This window comes from Microtus ochrogaster, chromosome 8 (genome assembly GCF_000317375.1).
Source record: "Microtus ochrogaster isolate Prairie Vole_2 chromosome 8, MicOch1.0, whole genome shotgun sequence".
In the NCBI taxonomy this organism is placed as follows: Eukaryota; Metazoa; Chordata; class Mammalia; order Rodentia; family Cricetidae; genus Microtus; species Microtus ochrogaster.
The window spans coordinates 82509747-82522191 of record NC_022015.1 but is presented as its reverse complement, the minus strand read 5'-3'; the positions used below and the strand labels follow the sequence as shown (position 1 = coordinate 82522191).

Below are 12445 nucleotides of genomic sequence, written 5' to 3'. Positions count from 1 at the left end.
TCTCCAAAATATATAAAGAACTCAAGAAACTAGACTTTAAAATGCTAATTAACCCAATTGAAAAATGGGGCACTGACCTGAACAGAGAATTTTCTCAGTTGCTCTTGATGTGTATGAGGTGAAGACCGGTGGCATAAATGCACTGAACACGAACCTTTGCCTTTTATGCTTTAAAGGCCTTGGAGGAATGCCTCTAATATCTCTTGACTTCACGGCTCCCTTCCTGGAGGCAGACCTGGCTGTGGATTGCATCCTGATCTTTGCAAAACTGAGCCTCCTACTGTAACAGGCAAGCACGACAGCTCAGAGGAGGTAGCAGGGACGGTTTCTCAACAATGCTGTCTTTGCGGCCAGAAAACCTTTCTGTGTGAAGCTGTCCTGTGCTTGTGGACGGTGAGAAGTAGCACCCTCCAGCTAGAACTGGTGTTTTCCGATACCATCAGTATCTCCCAGGGGCACCATTGTCCCTGTTTAGAGCCATCTCTCTAGAGAACCTCGGTCCTGAGATTTGAGTCTTAGAGCTTCCTTCAAGGAGGCAGAAATAATCTGGGCAGGAGGATATAGCTGAATGACTGGCTAGGAGTCTGACTTTTGAATTAGATATACCATGCCCGGAGAATGCATAGTTCGTGTTCAACCCAAGTGTTGGAGTCGTTCCTATCTTCTTACTATAGAAGTTTCTGTTAAAAAATGAAGCGACTATACTGGCCATGCTAGCACGGTAGGATCTCAGGGACATGCTTACCTCTGCTCATAGGTGGGCCTGCGTAACGGCTGTCTCTACCTCTAGGTATGGCTGCACCTGCTGTGGTTCTCACAGGGACAATTCTGGTTCTGGCTACAGTGGCTGCCATTGCTGGTCTGGTGTTATGGATGCTGAGAGGAAAAGCTCAGTTGTCATGGAAACACCTTGCAGCAGATCCGTTATGACAACATCACTGTCCTTCCCCAGCACAAGGGGAGGCCACACATTTCCCCGGTGACTTGCAAAGGGACCTCCACAGGAACTTATGAGGGCTAGGGGGCGGTTCACTGTTCAAGTGAGCAATCAGAAGAGACTCAAGACCTGAGCTAAGTTTCTAGGTTACATTTGTCTGAGAATGCTTCCCTGCCTCCAAAAACTCAAAATTTAACATTAAACTACATCTGTCTCTATCATACATCTGTACAATGCACCCACATCTCCATTCCTCCTTTCACCTCTCTCCCCCAAAACATCTTCATTTCTCTCCTGACTTCATGCCTCCCAACACTAAGTCCATACGCAAATGTGTGCAGGATCACCCACTGGGGCATCGGCAGCCTACTGATGGCCCCCTACTCTACTCTGAAAGCGACTCTCTTTTTCTCCCTCAGCAACTAAAACTTTCCAGATCTCATCCATGCTCCATGTTGGACTTTTAAACCAGCTCGATCTCATGTTGAGTTTGTGCTGGTAACCAACCACGGGTCTGTGAATTCCCCAAGGCCAACCTTCCGCTCATCCAGTGCTAACAGTCTTTCGGTCCCCTCTTCCACAACACTCCCTGAGCCTTGTGAGGGGGAGGTGGTTGATATATGGGTCCATCTGTGGCCGAGACTTGGCTTTTGACTCTTTAGAAATGTCTGGTAGTCTTCTAAAGCTCAACACTTTTGTGGGAATGTTCCTGTGGAGCCTCTAGTCCTATTGGAAACATTAACCCCTTTAACCTACCAATGTGTGCTGCAAGTAATTCATTTGCATAACGCTCATAGCGATCTCCTATCCAGGGTAGCCCAAGCACAGTTCAAGGCTTCAGGATGCCCCAGAGGGATACACAGGGGTGTCTCCACGGTGAGGTGGAAGCCCTGAAATGGAAAGAAACTTGAAGGTTTCTTAGAGGAGGTGCCATTCGAGTTGAATGAATTGCTAGCAATGACAAGGAGAGAAGTCACATAGAATGTCAGAACATCAGGATATTAGAACATGTCATGCTGAAGGCTAGGAAGATTGGCTGGTACCAAGTCTTGGAGATTTTGGTGTCCTAAAACCAAGAGATGGATTTCTATTAGTCAAGCTACTTCCAAATGTCCCCAGGGATTTGGGTTTCCTCTTCCATCTCCACACTCAGATCTGTAATCTGATTCGCTTGGTTTTGTACATAAGGGTTCCATCAATATTTACCGTAAACAGGATTAGGCTCCTGTATTCTGAAGGTGTAAAAAAGTGCTGAAAATATTAAACATAGAGGTAACCAAGTCTCACTCTGAAAGTTGACTTCCTCCCATCTCTCCTTGAGTACCACAGCTAGAGCATGAATGTAGACAGTCTGGCTTTAGAGCCTGTCCTACTGGTGGTGGTGCTGATGCTAAGAATGAGGCATGTAGCAAGTAGATACATTTTGGATCAGAAAGATCAGAGTTCAAGGACTAGCTTTTCTAGGTATTGACTATGTGATCTCGTAATTTATCCTCCTTTGTAAAAAGAGATTTCCTTGTCCCACCCCATCCTGCACCCACTTCTAAATAATCACTCAGATGCTTAATAGTAATTACAAACTGCTGGGTCTATAGTTCAGGCTTATTACTAACTATCTCTTACATTTAAATGAACCCATCTCTATTAATCTATGCATTGCCTCTTGGCCTCTGGCTTTACTGGTCCTCTGGTATATTGTTTCTTGGACAGCTGGCTTGCATCTCTCCTGATTCTGTCCTTTTTTTCCCATGTATTCAGTCTGGCTTTCCCACCTAGCTATGCACCGCCTTGCTATAGGTCAAAGTAACTTTTATTATCAACTGATGAGAGCAACATACATTCACAGCATACAGAAGGGCTATCCCCCTTTCTGTCTAATCAAAAAGGAAGGTTTTAACTTTAACATAGTAAAATTATAAACAATAAAACAATTATCAAGTCAGACTTATAGTTACAATATCTACTCTATTTGTATTTTAAAAAATTAAAAATATTTAATTATCTATCCCATCTTGGTGAGTTTAAAGTATTATATCTAATTTACCTTTTTATCATAACAAAGAAAAATTATAATTATAACTATGTAGTCTTCAACTCCATCCAAAATTTGAGGAGGAAATAATATTATTACCTGAGTAAGAGGGAAATGCAGGTTAGTGACTTCCAAGAGTGTAAGAAATGACAAAAACTGCTAGCTGCCTGAACAGTCACCCAAGTTTCCTCTGTAATGTTGAAACATCCATCTTTGGCCTACAGGTCCAGCATATCTGACGGACTTTTCTGTGAATCAGAAAAAAGTTTTAAACAATCCATTTATTTATTTATTTTTATTTAAGTGTTTTGTTGTTTTTAATTGACCCATACATTTTTCTCCACTCCCCTCCCTTCCTCCCCACTCCCCTTCTACTCTCTTCCAAGGTCCCCATGCTCCCAATTTACTCAGGAGATCTTGTCTTTTTCTACTTTCTATGTAGATTTGATCCATGTATGTCTCTTTTAGGGTCCTCATTGTTGTTAGGTTCTCTGGGATTATGAATTGTAGGCTAGTTTTTCTTTGCTTTATTTCTAAAAGCCACTTACGAATGAGTACATATGATATTTGTCTTTCTGGGTCTGGGCTACCTCACTCAATTTTTTTCTGCTGTTTAGTACTCCATTGTGTAAATTTTTCTTATCTATTCTTTAGTCAAGGGTCATTTAGGTTGTTTCCAGGTTTTGGCTATGATGAACAATGCTGCTATGAACATAATTGAGCACATATCCTTGTGGTACGATTGAGCATCCTTTGGGTATATAGAATCAGGGAAATTTGAAGGACTGATTTGTCTTGCCTTGACAAAGTTTGGCATTCACCTTTTTTTGTGTCTGACTGATTCAGTTTGGACAGTAACTGTCAGCAATTGAAGCAAGGGCACGTTCTGTGCCCACATGGCTAGCTTTTACCATGAAGAAAATAAATTCCATATAGAGTTTCTGCAATGCCCATAATCTTTTCTGGAGTACATTGGTGCTATCAGGAGCTGACATGTCTCACTGTCCTGAAAAATCTGTTATTAAAAGATTTTAAATGCCATATTATGTAGGTCTTCGAAATGTTTGAAGAATACCTATCTATCTGAAATATATTTTTATATATGTAGAAAACCTTATTAATAAGACTATAAGTTTGGCTATTATAGATGATTAACTGCATTTTTATAAATTGGTATTTTTAATTATGCCTTACATTTTTTATTGAGCTATAAAGATATATATATATATATTACCTTAAACAAGAGTAAAAATATAGAGTGAGCATAACAAAATTAATCTTAAATTTATATCAATAAACTAAAATCCATACCAATGTAAAATATTTTGAGGTTAACAGTTGTTTTATATATTAAGGTAGAGTCAATAATCTACCTGTTTATCCTATTTCTGTATCACTCCTGAGAGCAACCAAGCTGTGCCTTGTTTTCCAGCCATGCCAACGAGGCACACCTGTGTCAGTTACAACATTAGCAGCACGTCTGCTGTGAAGATTTTTGCAGATCATAGATCCTTTGTCAAGAGCCCAGAGGGTGAAGAGATGTTTATGCCTCTGTGGGACCAAACCAGGCACTTCTGTGCGTATGAAAGTTAATGTGAATGTCTGTCCTGTTCTCCAGATGAATTTGGAAGCTCAGACATTACTTCCTCCATCCTTTCTCAGTTGGCCTTGAATGCCCCAGGGCACATGCTGAGTCACCCTCTAAAAGCTCAGCTGCCTTTGGGGAAGGTTAAATAGGTCCCGGGAAATGGAGGCAGAAAATGCCAAGCAAAGCAATCATTGGCTGTTGCTCTAAAGTGCAGTTTCAACTTCTGGCAGTGTCAAGTCCACTTCGTCTTCCCCACCCCAGCTGGAGCCTTCTCCTCATCCTTCAGGGTTCAGCACAGGCATCACTTCTTCCTGGAATCTTTTCCTCAGTACCCACGGGCACCCCTTCCTCCATAGACGTCCTGTCTCCATCCCAAACCCTTCACCCTTGCTTCTGTACCGAAAGGGGCAGATCTCAGATGATACTGAGCTGATCTGAGCCTTGCCTTCCCTGGGGTTTGCAGACCACATCATTCCTTCTGACCAGCTTCTCTCTCATCATTATATGTTTTTGCACTCGGGGATTGAATGACTCTAAAAGCAGACAGAATAGGTAACAAAAGTAAAACGTGCCATTTCACACAAGGTTTATGTGCCAAGTGTTGCTTTAACTCATCCCATCCTTCCCCAAACCATACAAATTTGGTGGCAGTGGCCCCTGACATTTTGCAGAGTGAGAAAGAGAGGCTGGGAGAAGCTAAACTGAACTGTCACAATGAACTTGAACTAGGCACCTGACTCCAGATGTAGAGCGTCAACTTACTATTTTCTTGGATGATGATGAGACATAGAAGAGAGAGTTGCTCTTGGAATCAGATATTCAGATCTGGCTGATGACCACACATGTGCCTCCCTGGATAAGCTACCCAGCCTCAGTGATCCTGTCCAGAACGGGGCTAACCACAGGTACCTTGAAGGGCTGTGATGGCAGTTGAAGGAAACCTTACTGCTGAACAGTTCGAGGCCTGTAACAACCACAGTGTCACCAAGGAGGTTGGCCCGTGAAGAGCTGGATGCTATATTTCATGGATGGCTTTCTCCTCACTTTTCTCATCCCCCTTTCTTGCCTTTTCTGGATCATCCTGAGTTAGGAACATTCTACTTTGGGACTGGAGAGATGACTCAGTGGTTAAGAGCACTGGTTGCTTTTCCAGAGAACCTGAGTTTGATTCTTACCACAGCATGGCAGTTCACAACCACCGGTAACTCCCATCCCAGGGGATCTAATGCCCTCTTCTGTTCTCTTCAGGCAGTGCACACTGGGGTGTACAGACATACATGCAGGCAAAAACACCTATGTGTTTAAAATACTAAAAGGAAAAAAAATAACTTTCTACTTTGTTTCTGATTCCAGGGAAATCGTGTGACCTGCTGCTATACTGATGACGAAGCAGAAGCATGGCTTAAGAAGCCAAGTGTGCTGCAGGAAGTCTGGCAGGTGAGGCCCCTCTGTTCCACCAGCCCTCGGTTCCCACTGTGAGAAGTGGCCTTCTTCCCAAAGGTCCAAAGGTGGAAGGGTGTTTCCTAGTTTGACGCATTGTTTCTCTGCTGCAGGGACTTGGACCTCAGACTCTTTGCTCTTAGAAAGGAACCCGAAGCCTGGTTTCCTCCTACCTCTACCTGCCCCCTTACCTTTTCCTTAAGGGCCTTAATTCTGACCCATCATCCTGAGTCTGTGATGGTTGCCCGATTCCTTTTGCACTTGGATCTTGGGGCGGGTTTGACACTTTGCATTGGGTCAGTGACCCGGTGTCACATACTGGCATTAACAGCCACAACCAGGGAAGCAGTGGAGGATCTGTCAGTGACAATGCGGTTTAATTACTATCCATTGCTTGGATTTGACTTTGATAACCCCCTGGTTTGTTTGCGAGACTCCCTGGGTTTTCTTCCTGCTGGATCATTTATCAATAGTATCCTCTTCAATGATTTCCTTCACCGTTGAGGCACCTGTCCCTTTGCCTGTAAAATGGAAGGAGTTCTCTCATAGCACCTTAAAAGGGGTAAAGCACACAGTATGGTCACCATGTGAGGGCAGTCTCAATACATAATGATATATTGCCACTATGATGTCCAGATGTGTGAATTAAAGCATGAAAACATCGTTCCCTTCTTTGGTGTGTGCACAGAACCATCTGCATTGTCACACAGTATCGCAATAAAGGAAGTCTGAAGGTAAGCAAAGGTATTGACTCTTCTGTCAGTCTTCACTAGTCAGAGAGTGGAAAACCTTACCCATCTCTCTCTCTCATTCATCCATGCACGGTTCTGTTCTGGTCTTGTTAAAGTCCTGAACTATCTTAAGCTTCTTCATGGGATCAGAGTAAGGTGAATCTGCTGACTCTCATTTTCCTTTGGAAAACACATGAACTTGGCTTGTTCTATAATGTCACCCCTCTTCTTGAAACTTACCCCTTCCCTGGCACATGACCATCAGGTTTGCATCGGGGAAAGATGACTTGGTGGAATTCCAAACTGTATCCTTTCTCCACACTGGGCGAGACTATGTGATCTTCTGTGACGATTTCCACTTAGGCCCCACATGCCCCGCCTCCCATTAGCTCCAGCTGAAAAGACACAACCTCCATGATCGTCTGCCCCACTCGATGGAGGGAGCTCACTGTGCGTCAGCTTCAGTCCAGGTGATATTTGGAATAACTGTGTTTTCTAGGATGTTTTGAGAAACTCAGATCACGAGAGGGACTGGATATTCAAGCTCTCATTTGCATATGACAAAGTCAAGCATCACAGAATCTAACTTAAAGAATACATGTCATAGCGCTGCTGAGTTTTCCTTCATCTTTGTTGGCTCTCCTTAAGTGTCTTTCAACGGAATGAACCCCGCTTTAAATCTGATCACGTCAATCAGATGTGCCATGATTTTCTCATTCTCTAATCGCATGTCAGTATGGAGGGACAAAAGTGCTTGAAAAACCAAAGGTGGACTGGATGCTGGACTTGCCCAGTCAAGAGAGAGAGGGGAGAACTTCTTGTCCCAGAGAGAATTCCATCAGTGGTCAGCAAGTTGAGCTAGGGAGGATATGCCTTTCTTCTCTCCAGCCCTTGCATCCTCACCCAGAAACTGGGGATTAGTACTGCAAAGCTAAAGGTATGGGCTGGAGGTGTAAATCTGAGAGGGTGTGAAAGACATAGCTTTGATTTGGGGCACAAGGGGCTATGACAGCTGTAGATAAGAGGAGGATGATGATCACTGTAACAGTGCTGTGATTACCATTAATGAAGAAAGAAACTGCCTTGGCCTGTTGATAGGGCAAAACTTAGGTAGGCAGGGAAAACTGGACCGAATGCTGGGAGAAGGAAGGTGGAGAGAAACACCATGATCCGTTGCTGGAGAGAGACGTGCTGAAACTTTGCTCGTAGGCCACAACCTTGCGGTAATACACAGATTAATAAAAATGGGTTAAATTAAGATGTAAAAGTTAGCCAATAAGAAGCTAGAGCTAATGGGTCAGGCAGTGATTTAATTAATACAGTTTCTGTGTGGTTATTTCAGGGCTAAGCTAGCCAGGCGGCTGGTCAAAACAAGTGGCCTCCTCCTACAGACCAGTCTTCTATATAGGGTGCACATCAGGGTCTGGCGAGGACCATTCAGAGTTTGGTAGAGAGAGACTCATTCCTTCCATGAAGCTAGCGGGTAGGCAGAGAGTGGGTGGCTAGATCCAAAAGCCCAGATGACTCATTGTAGGTGTACAGACAGATGGTGGTGAAGGATGAGGAGAGCAGGCGTGCAGATGAAAAGACCAGCTCTGGAGTGCGCCACAGCCAGTAAATATGATCCAGCAACTTGAGGCTGTCTCCTCAGACTGGATTAGCATGTAGCTGTCCTTAGTGTGCTATGTACACTTCTGCCATTTAAAAGGACCAAGAAAAGCACCTGGAAGTCAATCCTAGAGAGAAAGGTGCTCTGACTTCCCCGTGGTAGAAACTGATAGTGCAGTCTCCAGTCAGCACTGCACTCATCAATAAACAAGCCCCTTAGAGGACTTCCTGCTGGGTGCTGGGCGGGCACAAGCATGAAAGCTCAGCCCTGTCCTTACTGAGGCTCGGGACACTGAGCACTGGGTGACCGCGTAGTCTCTTCCTATCTGTGCTTTCGTATAAGGCGACCGAAGGTTGGCCTGTGTGGCTTCAGAACCTTTCCTTCCTCAAGGGTTGCACTGCCCTTTGTTCCTGAGGAACCAGGTTGGTCTGGCAAGACTCTGGCTTTCTGGCTCTGGTGGAAAGCTGGCTAGCATCTTGTTGCCAAGCAAGGTAGGCAAACACAGCCTTCTCCATGACTGTGTCTCCAAGGGCAGTCCAGGAAAACCACCGTTATTACGGCCGTAAACCTTTAATGAGTAGCTGTTAAAGTTTTGCTTTACTCCTGGGCTGTTTGAGGACAGATGAGGACTTCTGACGGTCACACATCAATGACAAACAGATTCATATTTGCCTGTGTTTCCCCTATATCAGGCACCGGAGAGACTACCAACGAGCCAAGGAGCCGTGTTAGAGGGCTGAATATTTACTTTGGATCTGATTGTAGGAAGCATAGGGGATTAAGGCTCATTTCCTGCCCAATAGGGATCCCAAGCAGTGATATGATCTCGCAAAAGGCTTTGGAAAGCACAATAAAGTTTGTAGCGTTACAGATGGCCCTTCCTTTCTAGGTAAATGGAGCATCGATGAAGTCTGAGGATGAGGGATGATTTAACACAGAAATTATTCTAGAGATTTAAACTTTGACTCTATCACTTACTGGTCACATGACCTTCACTACCCTGAGACTCAGAAATAAAGATAATATCAGAGTCCTTCTCTGAAAGTTGATTTGAGAGTTAAGTATATAAAGTGTTTAGCTCTATGGCTACCCCATAACAGATATGTAATAAATGTTAATTTTTAGTACTAACATAATTCTTCATACTTACTAATAATTTCACAATGGGTCTTAAAAACTGTGCTCTCTTATTGAAATCTCCTAAGAATTCTATGACATAACATTGCTCTGTCTGAAAATGGTACCGTGAGCTACATATTCTAATAAAGAACACTGGAAATGTTGGGATACGTCTCAAGTATGAAAGAAATCCACGAGCAATTTGAAATCTCAATGAAAAAAAAATCCCACAGATGTTTTCATGTTGACTGTATTTGGAAAAAAGATCTTTAAGTGCACCAAATTAAATTCACAGTATTGTTAAAATGATTTTCACTTGCTTAGCTTTTCTTAAGATGGCTGCTGAAAAAATTAGAAACACGCCTATGACTTGCATTGTGCTCGGTCAGATGTGATCTCACTAATTAACGACCAGCAGTAATTGCTCCATTTTCAGGAGGGAATAAAATGAGGCCTCATCAGGTGACATCACCGGCCCAACACGTCAGCGTCAGCTTGGAGGTGTGGCTAGTTTGTCTTTAAAGGCTGTGTTTCCTCTCAGGCTTCCTGCTAAGCACCAGTGAACACAAACATGAGAGTTGGGTGTAAGAGCCCTGGAGACCTTCCAGAAATTTCCAGTCGAGCGAGTGGTACAAGTAAGTCATGGTCAGGTGGTAGACTGCCTGAATGCGAGCTCACGGACACGCTCGTAGTTCTGTTTGTTCTCTGACAGTATGCACTTTCACACTGTTTCGTTAGGAAGAAAAACAAGAATGAAAGCTTGCATGCCACCTTGTGGAGATCACTGCATTCCCAGAACCCCACCATCCCTCAGCATGTTGATTTTATACATGTGAGCTCCACAAAAGCCCCTGCCTTCCACTGGGCACTAAACTCCTCTTTCCTTACTGTGAGGCAGGGACCGAGAACCCCTGTGACACTGTGATAAGTCTCCTGCCTGGGGCTGGACCGCAGGGGCAGAAGGAAAAACATTGTGTGTCTGCAGGGCCAGGGAGAGCTCTGGCTCGCTCTCAGGTCTCACCAGATCACACACTTGGATCTTAGCCTACTTGATGTGAATAGGGGTTCAGTTTTGCCATCTCAACAGCAAGCCTACTGCCAAGATAAAGCAACCCTGTCCCCTGATATAGTGATATATCCATTCTCTTAGTCACATCCTTGTTGCTGTCTTTATTGGTCCACATTTTAAAGCAATATTGGCCGTAGGGTGCTTAGCTTGTCAGCATCACTTGAGGTGGTATCTAAGAGGCTCAAGGCTTAGGGGTCCCAAGCTTTAAGAATGCCCCCCTCAGTCACTCCTTACTGTGCCATCTAGTGCCTCCGGAGTCAGCCTGCCTGACCACTTCATCCTTCCCAGTTGGCTCCTTGCCTAATGGGATCTAGTTTACTCTTGTGTAAGGGTGTTGGAGGCATGCGGTCTCCCCTCCCTTCTCTCCCACTGACCTTAGCAGCACCCAGAGCACCAGAACCAGAGTGGTGCTCAGGGCTCGAGAAGAGGCTGGGCTTTGAAGACTGTGAAGCCTGGGGTTGTCCCAGATCCATCCCTGCCTACATGTGAGCCTTCAAACTGCTGTTTCCTTATGTGAAGAATGAGAATAGTCGCCTGCCTCAGAAAAGGTTGCACATGACATGGGTAAAGCACACATAGTATGAAGAGCTCATGGATGTTTATTGCTGTCTAGTTGTCTATAGTGTGAGTTTCCACAGAAGCCTGTGGCTAGCAGCCATGTCTGTCTGCCTGTCATTGGCCTCTTTCCTCAGCAGAGGGAGCTGGAACTGGTCAAGACCATGGTTGAAATCTGACCTCAACCTACCTCCATCACTGCCACTGTACTGCCTGGCAAATTACTTCTCTACCTCCATTTACTGACCCGTAGGAAGAGGCTCACGATGATGCTCCCCTCTTCTCCAGGATCATTCAGGAGTATGGCAAGAGTTAGTTTACTTAAGTGGCTTGTAGTCACACCTGACAGTAGTCACACTTGACAGTAGTCACACATGACAGTATTCACACCAAACAGTATCCGCACCTAGCCGTAGTCACACCTGACAGTAGTCACACATGACAGTATTCACATCTGACAGTATTCACACCTTACAGTATTCACATCGAACAGTATTCACACCTAACAGTAGTCACACCTGACACTTACCCTTAAAAAGAAATATAAAATCCTATAGGACCCTATAATAAGGAGGCTGTGCCATTTGTTGTCAGAGGTTTCTGTTCCGCCTGGCCTCTCCTCTCTGGGTCAGCCACCAGGTCAGACATGCTGAATCTTTCCCAGTAAGCCACCAACTCGTGGTGCTACACAGATTACTAAATATGGCTTAAAGCAAGATGTGAGAATTAGCCAGTAAGAGGCTGGAACTAATGGGCCAGGCAGTGTTTAAATGAATACAATTTGTGTGTTGTTATTTTGGGTGGAAAGCTAACCATGCGGGAGCCGGGCGGGATGGAAAGCAAGCCTGCTTGCCTCTTCACTACAGTTGTAACTAATATTTGAGGTTGGACTACAGGGTAAAATTCATTCACCCACTCTAGATTATCACTCGTTTATTTTACAGAGCAGAGGGCCAAATCCAGTGCTAGGCAGGAGAATTAACCCCCAATCTTATAGCTGACAATTGACTTTGTGTTAAGCTTACCTCTCAAATCCATTTTTTCAATAGCAGCTTACTGATAGTATCATTTCTAAAAAAGTATTTATTTCTCTGTGTATGTGTGTGTGCCTTAAGTTTATGTGAACCAAGTGACTAAGTGCAGTGGGTGCCAGAGGTTGGTGTCCAGTTCCCCAGCAGTGGAACTATAGGTGGTTGTGAGCTGCCCTGTGGATACTGGGAGCCAAACCCCTGGGTCCTCTGCAAAAACAGGGTGCTGTTAACCACTGAGCCAGCTCTCCACCCCTTGATAGTATCCTCTTCCTTCCTTCCTTCCTTCCTTCCTTCCTTCCTTCCTTCCTTCCTTCCTTCCTTCCTTCCTTCCTTC

At 44.4% G+C, this 12445-nt stretch overlaps 1 pseudogene; it reads left to right on the top strand.

Moving 5' to 3' along the window:
* LOC102002569 overlaps nucleotides 1-12445 on the top strand; it is a 41830-nt pseudogene that overhangs the window by 20344 nt on the left and 9041 nt on the right.